We start from the raw sequence: 12,496 nt of genomic DNA, 5'->3' as shown, positions 1-12,496 counted from the left end.
AGAGAGAGAGAGAGAGAGAGAGTAAAAGTGTGCGTGAGAGAGAGAAAGAGTGCGAGAAAGAAAATAAACATCTTTTGATTCTCATCCGATTACTTTTCACCGACTCTAAAATACGTGTAAAACGTTCCTACTGGGCCCGAGATATTGAGCGCCATTTGACGCCCCGTTTGTAATCTAGTCACAATAAAAGCCAATTCTATTCTAAGCGGGAACACCAATTATTCATCCTTTAGTAAAAAAACAAAACTATGTCTGTAAGTATAATGTTGTAATGTAAATGGTTACACGTATGTAGGTGAGGTAAGTTTCATGATTGTTCTCTGTTTTCATTTTGTTTCTTTTTTGTATTTTACAATTGACGATCATCGCGTTTACACATTTATGTATATATATTCAAAATATTTACTGATAATAATCGAAATAATTGAAAGAATTAATATTGTAATCTATTTTACAATTTGTTGATCGATATATCCTGCGAAATTATTTTCTATATATATATATATATATATATTTTTTTTTTTTTTTGGTTAAAATCAATATCTAGGTATAATAATTCTTTAGTAATAATTTAATCTCAAATTAGGTTAATATATAAAAAATAAAGAAAGACATAATTTTTTAATAATAATGTTGTGTTAAATGTAAATAAGGAATAAAAAAAAAGAAAATGAAATGAGAATGAAAAGTTAGCAAATCGTAGTATAATAATAGTATTCTTAGAGATAGAAAGAGAGATAGAGATAGAGAGAAATAGACGATGAATTCGTAGCGATGATTAGGCTATTTATCGGCAGTCCTTCCATTATGTTCGCGCTCGTAGCGAGGGTAACATCGATAACCTTTGGAATCTATATGCATAGAGACAGTGTGTAACGTATTGCATTCGCAGGGGTAGCGTCGATAAATTATGCACCCCCTTCTACCATTTCTCACCCTCTCTCGCTCTCTCTCTCTCTCTCTCTGCTTCTCCATAACATTTACACAAGAGAGAGAGAGAGAGAGAGAGAGAGAGGGAAGGGTCGAGTTTCGCGAAACTCACCCTACTCAAAGTGAACTAAACTAAACCTATATTACAATGATCGTCGTGGGCCGTTAATGGTGCAGCAACCCCATAAGATATTATACTTCCCCGTATGTTACCAATTATGTATCGAACTTCGGCCCCAATTCAGCCCATGATTTTGTATCATTTAAACATTGATTTTTGTTTGTATTTTTCAAATATTTTATTTCATTTATCAATCTTCCTATTTTTATTCCTTCATCGTCGTAATCGATTATAATCGATTTTATGCAAGAAAAATTAATAATTGATAGATAAATATTTGAATTGTTGATAAAGATTTTAGAAAAAAAGTCTTTTTCTACTCATATTAGATGTTTTTCGTAATGTTCTCTTGCCAATTCTAAGTCCAACGTACAAGGAACGTGTTTTATCTCACAGTATGAAGGCTTATCTCTTTTGGTAATCTTATCTGGCATAACGACGGGTACTCACGCAATATACGCCAGCTAGCGAGTATCCTCGAATTTCTCAACAAAATCTTTTTACGATCTTTCGTCACGACAATTATCCGACGACCGATATCTTGTTCTCTTTTTTATTTTTTATTTTTTTATTTCTTCATCTCCGATATTTCTAGTAATAATAATTTAAACATGATTTAGAATGAAATTGATTTTATGAAAAAAGAAGAATACATTTGGAGTAGATAGAAAATGACAAAAAAAAATATGATTAGTTTTTCTGTTGTTTTTCATTTTTAAACTTGACGTAATAATTCAGCTGTGCGTTCGGCTCCTTGAATTTCTTTTAGCTACACATTTGAATACGGACGAGTTTTGTCGATGATATCCAAGAGAAGCTCAGAAAATAAAGAATAAAAAGAAAGACAAAAAGATGAAATGAAGGAACCCTTTTCGATTTTTCCAAGTTTAATGACACGAGAAGAAACGTGCCACGACTCCACACACACACACACACACATTTATAATTCTATCCTAAAGAAAATGTAATATTTCATTGGAATTTAAATAAAAATTTTCAACAAAAAAAAGTAATGAATAATAACAAGTTAAATCGTATAAAAGATCTGTCTTCTTGAAGATAAAAACGATCAAAATTATAATCAAATATAATATTACAGAGAATATATAAATGTTCGTATACGTTACGTATACATCAAATTTATTTAAATGAAGAATTTGGGAAAGGTTCAATAGTTTGAGTTATCATTATTAAATCACACAGAAAAATGTATAGTTAGAAAAAAATCTGTCAAAGAGAAGAATACAAAATGAAGAAAAAAAACTAGAAAGATGAAAAATGAAGATAAAAGAGAGAATGATCATCTATGTCGAGATAACTCGTAAAAGTCAACGACAAGCTCCATGATAATCCTCAATCTTTTGAGTATTCGAGTTGTAAAGATTTGATTGCTCTCATTTGAAGCATCCTGCTGCAGACGCTCGAGGATGATAAAATGGCAATTAACATTAACAACAAGATGTCCCGTGTAACAGAGAGAGAGAGAGAGAGAGACAGCTAGATAGATAGAGAGAAGTAATAAAGATAGGGAGTTCGCGTATCTACGCTAACATAATCGTTATCATCGTTTTTCTTACCAATGGCGTAACCACACCACAGATTACTATTTTATTTTTGGTTCCTTTTTTATCTTTCTCACTTGTCTCTTATACTTCTCTCGTGAATTATTTATTAAATTCATTAACATTTATATTTTGTGTGTTAACAAATGTTCTCCTACAATTCGTACAAACTTAATTATGACTATTTTCTTGATTGAAATTTTTTTTGTCTCGGTACCACCACCCTTACGAATTTTTATGAGTCTTTGACAACATCCAATAGCTTGGAGTTATCCATTTGGTAACATTCAGTAATCGTTCAGTAATCGTTCTTCAGTGGCAATCAAAGAGAGTGCTAAACGTAGTCTGTCTTCTGAATTCTCCTACGTATTTAGAATACGTTAGCGATAAGAGGTATCGAATAATTAAATGACTTTTATACGATCTGTCAGTTGAAAAGAGACAAAGGCTAGGTAATATGTTTAAACGAAGTAACAAAATTAAACATAATTAAACAAAATTAAAAACACACGTGTTGAAAACGCACGAATTGATAAATAAATTATTATGATTATTCGTTCAAATTCGGCACGAACTTTTTAACCAACTTTCCAACAGTTATATGATCATTTAATGATCAGTACCTATCAAAATATATATTTTTAATGCACATAAATTTGTTTCTAAAATCGGCACAAACTTAACGGTCGGTCAACCCAATGGCATGCGTGATACACGTGTGGTTTTTGGTATGGCACATCCATAAAGTTGGTATGCTTTTCTGCTTTTCTGCTTTGCTGCTTTTCAACCCCCCCCCCCCTGCCCCCGGCCCCCCGCCCCGCCCCCCAATCCATGCATAGATGCATATAAGGATCAGCATGGGTACTACATAATGCATCGCTGCGATTTTCCTACCTACCCTCTTTTTTTCTCCCTCTTTTTCTCTCTCATTCTTTCTTCTTATTTTCTAACCGATCCTTGCATGCATATATATGTACCGAGGAGCATCGACTAACGTGTTTCAAATGGAGCCCCCTTTGTGGTTGGGCCACAAGTCGCTCGAGATTGAATATAAACGCGAGAATAAAAAGCCATTTTATCACGCTACTCTTCGTTCAGATTTTACTCTAGTGAAATTGAGAGCTTAGGGTTTTTCAAAAGCTTCAAGAATTCGATGAATTTTCTAAAAACATATTCAACCTTTAACCACTAAAACCAAATCCATTCGTTTTTTTCTACTCTACTGCTCTACTGCTCTACTGATATCATTTCTTTCAATGTAAAACTTTCAATTCCAACGAGTTTTCTTCTTATCTTGACTTATACGACAGTAGAATAATTTGTTATATTTCATATTAATTGCAATTATTCATTATATTTCAAAGTAATTTTCTCTAATAAATGTTTACCCAAAGAGTTAGCCTGTGTGTGGACAAGTTAAATAATAATATTTATAACAGAAAAGTCAACAAGAAAGTTCATCGAACCTTGATATAGAACAACAACAAAAATAGTAGACGAGATGCGATGAAAAGGAGGATACGAAAAAATAGAAATAAGGGTGGTTACAGGAGAAGGAGGAGAAATAAGAAGAAAAATAAGAAGAGAGTCTAGTAGATGTTAGCAACTGACACATGATTCAACGGTGGCGTCGTAGCAGAGGATTCGAAACGGAGTGGCTGCACCTGCAGGGCACTTTGAAGTAAGGTAGGTAATCCCTGCTCGCGTGACTCGCCCGCCGACTAAGCCTCCATGATTTAGAAGCTCTCGGAGTATTTTAAGAGTCCCCTTTGCCACCCCCGAAAACGGCCGCGTACAAAAGCCGCGGTACAAACCTGGCATCAGCTCCGTGTTTAGAAACGCAACAGTTTATACATCCCTTTGCCTTTCTAACACCAAGTTTTATTCCCTTCTTTTTTTCTTACCTTTGTCAAGATAATAATCGTTTGTCAAATCAACCCCTCGAACGAATTTTCATTTAAAGCCCCCTCAAAACGATTAGTTACGATTTTATCTTTTTTTTTTTTTTTTTTTTTTTTTTAGCTAATTGGATGTTGCTTTTTTTATTTTTATCCAAGGAATTGGAAAACATTCGAAAGATTAGAATTTGTGTTTTTGTCCAAATATATATTTGAACAAATTCAAGGATTTATAATAGAAAAAAATATCATGTGGACAGATCACACGTGTTACAAGTGAAACCTTCGAAAAACTACATTTCGAGAGAATGAGACGACTGCAGAATATCACGAGTAGGATAATTGTAAGGTTTATTTGTTATAATATTATTATTACATTATTGTTATGACATTCCAAAATTATTATACGTTTTATTGAAAACATATATAAATAGTTAACATATTACACAGTAAGCCAGTTCTCAATTTAAAGAAATGAGACGAGTTGCTTCTGATAACTACAAAATGTATGGTAACTAAACACCTCTATTAGTGTAATAAACATCTCTCTAGTAAGGTTTTTTCCGAAAAGTAAGAAGTTAGTCCTAAAGAAGTTTTCACTTGAATAATATAAAAAATATAGAAAATATATACGAGATCGATAAAGAAGTTAAAAAAAAGGGGGAAAAGGGCAAATCAGGAGGTGGATAACCGTCTGACGTACAATTATCCCGAAGGAAGGTAACGATAAAATTTACTCTTCCGTGGTAAACGCGTTCTCTAATACGTGGACCTACAAAAGACACGTAATTTCTCCTCTCTCTCTCTCTCTCTCTCTCTCTCTTTCCTTTCATTCTATTTGTAAAAGGAAAAAGGAGAGAAGATCGTAGAGAGAGAGAGAGAGAGTAAAGGGGGATGAGGTGGAGGGATACAAAGGTGGTTGAAGTGTTAGAATCGCGAGAAGTGAAAGAAAGAGAAAGATAGAGATAGTCTGTGGGCATCCAACGGCAATGGCCCTTCACTACTTTGCTATCCTCTTGGGCCACCCTCTTGGAAGAGCTCACCACCATACCAGTAACAGCAGCAACACCAGTAGTAGCAAAAGCAGAAGCAGGGAGATCGACCACCTTTTCCGCCCTTCCTTCCGCCCTTCCCTTCCGCCCTTCCCTTCCTTCATTCCTTGTTTCCCTTCTCGCTCGTTGAATCTAATTACACCCGCCAAGACCCACCCGTTTCACTTCAACGTAGAAACAGAAAGAGAGAAAGACAATCCTTTAATGTATACGTGTATATATACATATATATATATGTATGTGGGTGTGTGTGTGAAAGAGAGAAGAAGAGAAGCGTTGCCAAGCGACGGGAGCCATCTTGGAGGGTTGCAGCCACTAATGGCCTAATGAATTTAATGGAGGCTCCCTGGCATAGAACAGAGGAGAACTGAGGAGACTCTCTCAGAGAGAGAAAGAGAGAGAGAGAGAGATGGGTTGTCGTCGGTCTCTAATTTTCTTTCTCTCTTTTACTCTTAGAAACGTGTTACGTTTAGAGAAGGAAGGGGTTGAGAGAAGGAAGAAACTGTGGATAAAGGAAGAAAGAAAATAATGGGGAAAGAGGGAAAACGCTAACCGATCCCAAGCTCCGAGGTCTACCTTACGACTCCCGGATTTTCACAATTAAGTAAAGAGTGAGTGTCTGTCGCTTCAGAGGACAACCATCCTCCTCCTCCTCCTTCTCCTCCTCTTTCTTTTCTTCTTCTTCTTTTTTTTATTTCATTCCCTTTTACCTTTTCCGTTTCTTTCTCTTTCTCTTTCTCTTTCTCTTTCTCTTTCTTTTATGTAGTCGGTATTGCGTAAGAGAAAAAGACAGTACCTAAGTAAGAACCGAGCTTTACTTTTCGGTACTCCTGCTAGCTAATTGAGAACGTGCACGCATTATTTATTTAACATATTGTTGTTTTTTTTTCAACACTTTCAATGTCGACATACGAATGTCGATGAGAAGAAGAATATCATCGGAATACATTGATTAATGACTATAATTAATATTTTTAAATAATTATTGTTTTATCTTTTTTGTTCGTTTTTCTACGTATATTTGAATTAGCGTGACAATTTTTAAATGAACATTTAAAAGTAACAATTCTATATTTGGATACATACGAAGAGGGAGGTAGGGTTCAAAGAGTTTTCGGAGACCTTTTCTTTTGTAAAAGTTTTAACACCATATCGAAAATAAAAGTGAGTTTAAACGGAAAACTTTTTAACTCATCTAAGATATAATATTGAGCATATGTTTATAAAGTATTTCATTGAGAAATCAGAAAATTAGTCAATTTTCAACAAAAGAAAATAATATAATCTTGCACGTTAAAAATATAAATAAGGAAAAAATTATTAACAGTTGGTCATTGAGATTAATATTATTATAAATTAGTAGGAATTTTGTGCGCAACCTCTACACGTAGTTGCATTTGATTAAATACTTTGTACTATGTAATACTCCCATGTCATTTACTACGTCAGAGATAGAAATTTACTTTAATAAGGACTAATCATTGGGAAAAATATGAAATGAACGATTTAGCTTGTGAAAGATACGAGATAAATCTCATAATTCGGATTTCTACGTATTGATGGATTTATATTAAATATAATATATATATGGGAATGAACGGTGGCCTCTCGAGAGGGTTGTTTACTCAATGATAAAACCGACGCATACGATATGAGATTATTGTCAAGATAAAAGGAAAACGTGTTGTAACTACAATTGTAACTTGACTAGAACGTGTTCGCTGATAGAATAACGAGAACTGTTACTATTTTTTTTACTCCCTTTCTCTCTCACTTTTTGTTACGTTCGAAACTTCAATTAGAGCTAACGCGTGTTTACGAAGCACTTAACACATCTATCTATCTCTATGTATACACGTGTAGGTGTGTGTGTGTGTGGATGTATCTTTATTAATAGTCGAGTGGGATTAGAAAAAACGCACAAATTTAACCGATCGTATGAAATTTTTTTTATCTTCTTTCCTATCGACAGTGTTTTCAACTCTCTATTAAAAAAAAAAAAAAAAAAAAAATTAAAAACAAAAAGAAAAAGAAAAGGAAGAAGAAGGAGAAGAACATGAAGGAGGAAAAATATCAGGTAGAAATGAAAAATTTGTCTATATGGCAAAAAAAAAAATGGTTGATTAAATATCAATAGAAAATTTTTCTGGGCCCTTGGAACAACGAGCGCAATGGACACACAAGGCTTCGAAAACAGCAACGAGCCGTTCCGGTAATCCCACTTATTTGGAAGCTTCGCTTGAAACGAAGGGACGTTTAAAAAGCCACCTGTAACCGCTATTACTTTCTCGTTTCGTCGGTACTTCTCTCTGCGTGTATGTATATTCATTGATGTATATATATATATGCTTATTTATGTATGCATATGCTTGTAATAGGATGGTCTTTGAAAAGTTGCTTTATTAAATATGCAAAATAATTCATTTCTTTCAAAATCGTGTATATATTGAAACAATCTCAAACATTTTCAACACGTTCAATGTTATTTAATTCTATTCTTTGTTTTTTTGTTTTTTTTGTTTTTTTGCACCTTCAAATGGCTCGTTTCTCGTTGCATTGAAAGAACCGACCTGCAGACCTGCGCGTCTGCGCGAATGTTCGCACTACGATCAATCTCGAATTTCACGAATTCTCTTCGGGAAGTATCCACAAGGTAGGGATCTCTGGCTGTGTGTGCATCCCTGCTAGTCCCCACACCACCCTCCACCTCCCTTGTGTTAAACTGCAGACGTTTCATTCCTATTATTTATATTTTATACCATCGACGGTACATTTTTGAATATTGACAGTAGAACTCGACCAAACCCCCTTGTCCTCCTATATCATCCTAAATAAAGTAAAGTAGAATGAATATGGACGGAATGATCTTGAAGATACACACACACACACACACACACACAATATATTTATATGAAAATATGATACGAACAAATATTATTCATCGATATATGTATGTGTTGTATGTATTGTTGCAAAGGTAATTCGTCAAATGAAGAAAATTATCGAGATCGACGCGATAGATTAGTCGGAAAGCCCGGTTTGCTTTAAAAAAGTATTTAGCATTAATATGTGAACACCCTTGTAAGATCCAAAAGGAAAAAGAAAAAGAAAAAGAAATAAAATCAATATTTGACGTTGTATAAGACTGTGAAAAAAGAAATATCAAACACTGTTCGAACATTTTTTGCGGATCTAATGAAAATATTTGACCTAAGAAAAAAGGGCCGAAAGATATCCAACAATATGAGTATACCTGGAGTCAAGTAAAATCTACAAACTCTTTCTTTCTTTCTTTCTTTCATTATAAATTTCTATATTTTGGTGTAATACAATAAGCTAAAAAAAAAAATATATATATATACACATAAGGAAAGAAAGAAAGAAGAAAGAAAAGAAAAAAAATCTCAGTCAGTCTGTGTTAGGAAAGCTTGTCCCTTTTCGTAACGATCAGCCAAGGAGTACGTAAAGGGTGACAACTTCGATGTCCAGAAAAAAGCAAGAAAGGAAGGAAGGAAGGAAGGAAGAAAGAAAAAGAGGAAAAGACGACAACAAAAAAATAGAGAGAAAGAGAGAGAAAAGAGAATGAGAAAAAGAAAAGTAAAAAGTAAAAAAAGAGAAAAAAAAGAAAAAAGAAAGAGATAGGGTTGGCTCGTCCAACCGGGCGGGAGCATTGCATCCAGAAAATAAAGGAAAGTAGGGCTGGTAATCCAGAGCGCAGGGCAGGGTCTTACCAAGGCTTCTACTGATGTTTATTGAGTCGGTACGCGCACGCGCAACATGCAGCACTATCATCTCATCTCATCCGGCTCGTCTCATCGCCCGTGTACTCTTCCTCATCCTCGTTTCATCTTTCTCTCTCTCTCTCTCTCTCTCTCTCTCTCTCTCTCTCCTCACAACACACACATACACGTACACTCTTTCTTTTTCTTTCCATCTTTCGTTCTATCTTTCGTTCTTTTTCTTTTATTTTTCCTATCGTTTTTTTTTGGTCTTCCTCTCCGTCTAACTCTTTTTCAGAATTTTTGTTCTTTTTCCCTCTCTCTCTCTCTCTCTCTCTCTCTCTCTCTATCTCTTTCTCTTTCTAACTCAGCACCTTATCCCATGCCTTCATGACGCCCATTCAATCCTATCTCATCTGCTCGAACCCCCGAACCTCCTCGTTTTCATCCCTTTTCCTACTTTTCCTTTCCCTTTTTTGAACGACACTTTTCTTTTACGTCTCCCTCTCCCTCTCCCTCTCCCTCTCCCTCTCTCTCTTCCTATTTTTTTTGTCTCCAAACGTCACACTCAAATAACGTTACTATCTTTATTTTCTTTTCGTTGTTGTGTTGTTGTTGTTGTTGCTGTTTTGATTTGATTGGATTGAATTTGATTTGACTCACAATTGGATTTGATTTGATTTGATTTGATTTAAATCAGATTCATTGTATTTTCGAAAAAAACATTTTACAATTAAGTCAATTAGTTGTTTTTCGCATCCACAAAATAAAACTATATATAGCAAAACTTTGTATCGTAGGAAATGTGAGAGTTGGAATATATATATTGTTTTGATCCTGTCGAACGTTTGTCCTTTTATTAGGACTTCTTTCAGCAACTATAAAATACAAAGATTACATAACCTTAAAAATACATAGTTCCCCGAAATGCTAAATGTGAAATAATATTTTGTTATTTACATGTCGATTATCAATGTTCGGAGTTTTCTATGTATTACTAAGGACATGCATTATATATCTTCTTTTTTTTTTTTTTTTTTTTTTTTTAACACATCAATTAGACCTAGTACCAATAAATCATGGTTAAATAAAAAATTCGTTTGTGTATCGTCATCAAATTAAATTAAATTGTAGAATTAATTAGAATTCTATACATTTAATAGTTGTGACAAACAGGAAGAACAAATCTAATATAACATATATAGAAATAATTTGAAACTGTCGGTGTCGGTGTCGCTGTTTTGTCTCTTTGTAGATTAGATTTACAGGTCTAAGTAGATTTGTGGATTTAAGTTTCTTTGGACGAGTGGGATTATTGTCATAGCGAATATTTTGTGAAATATTTTTATCATATAATTTAGTGGGCCCATTTAAATGAATCCAAATAAGTCATACAGATAAAATATATTATAAATATCATAAATATTAGTTTTTGTATATGTGATTAGAAAGTGTATAAAATCAAGGTTATCGGTAAATCTGGAGAAAAGAACATGGAAGGGATTCCGAGTGAACGAGTATATAAAATCGCTTTTACAGTTTGGAGATTAGTTACGGTAAGCATTTCGCTGTGATCATGGCGATTACGCGCCTTATAATATTTTACTACTCTCGGCGATTAAAGGCTCGTTTTCGTGGCTGCTTTCGAACGAGAAAGCACTTCCTACCTTAGTACCTTATTCCTATCTCCAAATAAAATATATCCGATTGTAATAATAAGACAATTTATTATACCAATTCCATCGAATTAATTATTAAAAGGAAAAAAAGATTTTCAATCTATTATTATTATATATTTAAAAATCGTTGTAAAAGAAATTCATTATAATTCAATATTTTATTAATGATTAAACATGTGTATTTAATTTGAAATGTTGCCGTTATCATGAATGTTCGTTCGCTTTTTTCAAATCAGCCCCCTTTTAAAGAAGTTTTCATTTGAAATATATAAATGTAAAAAGAAAATGAAGGAGGAGGAGGAGGAGGAGGAGGGTGGGGGGAAATGTTTATAACGTTAGAAAGAAAACAATTTATCGACCAAGTGGAGTAACGATCAAGTATTAATTTTCGAGGGGGGAAACTCGGCTCGAGTCGAGAGGTGCTTGAGGTTTGAACTTTAAGAAGAAAGAAAAGAGAAAAGGAGATCCACGATGATAAGTGGCGTCGGAAGCTACCAAGCAGGCAGGCAGGCAGGCAGGCAGGCAAGCAAGAAAGTAAAAAAAAAAGAAAAAAAGAAAAAGAGAAAAAAAGAGAAAGAGAGAAGAATAGGTAGGCAAGAATGTGAAGTAGGGTGATTTCGCAGCGAGGCCTTTCTAAGCGGTTGGATTAAGTGCTACGTAAATTCTGCTCGGCTCGAGTTCTTCTTTCTCAAGCCAAGTAAAGAATCGCCATAGCTTTTGCTTTCTTTCTTACTTGTTTTCCGTTCTTAAAAACGCATGCTCGATCTAAAGAAAATCAAAATTACGTTACTTACTCTTGTCCGGGGTTTACCTTCGTTCATAGAGAACATGTGTAGTTCAAGACTAAGAAGATTATCTTATTTAACCATTCTTTATCGCCGATTAATTTATAACCATTGGGAATATTTGTTGACAATTTTTTTTTACTTTTAATTTTTACTTATCATTATTTTTATTTATTATTTCTTTCTATTATGACGGATTAATTATTATGAAATTTATTTATTTTTCTTTTATTTGTAAATTTTTGATTTGCCCTTTTTTTTATTTGTTACTTATCGTAAATAAAATAAAACATGTTTAAACATTTCTTTTTTATCGACGTACCAATCAACGCCATGTCTCAGTAAGTAACGTTTCGTTGGAAATTCTATTAAGTACCTTGTAATGATAAAACAGTAAGATCAAGGTTAATATGTTGGTAACAGGAGAAAATATTACCTTAATAATTACTTAATATCGACTGAGGAATCATTTTGATTATATCCATCGGATAACGTTCCATCGAATGTCGATAAAGAAGTTCAACATTTAGGTATTACAAATGAATGGTTAAATATCTCGATCAAGTAACTTAATTAATAACAGGGAGAGAGAGAGAGAGAAGGAGAGGATTAAAGATATAATTGATTCATTACATTTTACTCAGGACTATAATTACTATCGTTTAAAAATTACATTTAATTTATTTCATTGAACGACGAGTAGGCAAATCGTTCAAATAATCGGAATAAACGAAGGAATAAAAAAGAAAG

This window comes from Polistes dominula, unplaced genomic scaffold, assembly GCF_049000335.1.
Source record: "Polistes dominula isolate Pdom_NZ unplaced genomic scaffold, Pdom_raw_medaka contig_79, whole genome shotgun sequence".
In the NCBI taxonomy this organism is placed as follows: domain Eukaryota; kingdom Metazoa; phylum Arthropoda; class Insecta; order Hymenoptera; family Vespidae; genus Polistes; species Polistes dominula.
Note: the sequence above shows the minus strand (reverse complement) of the source record.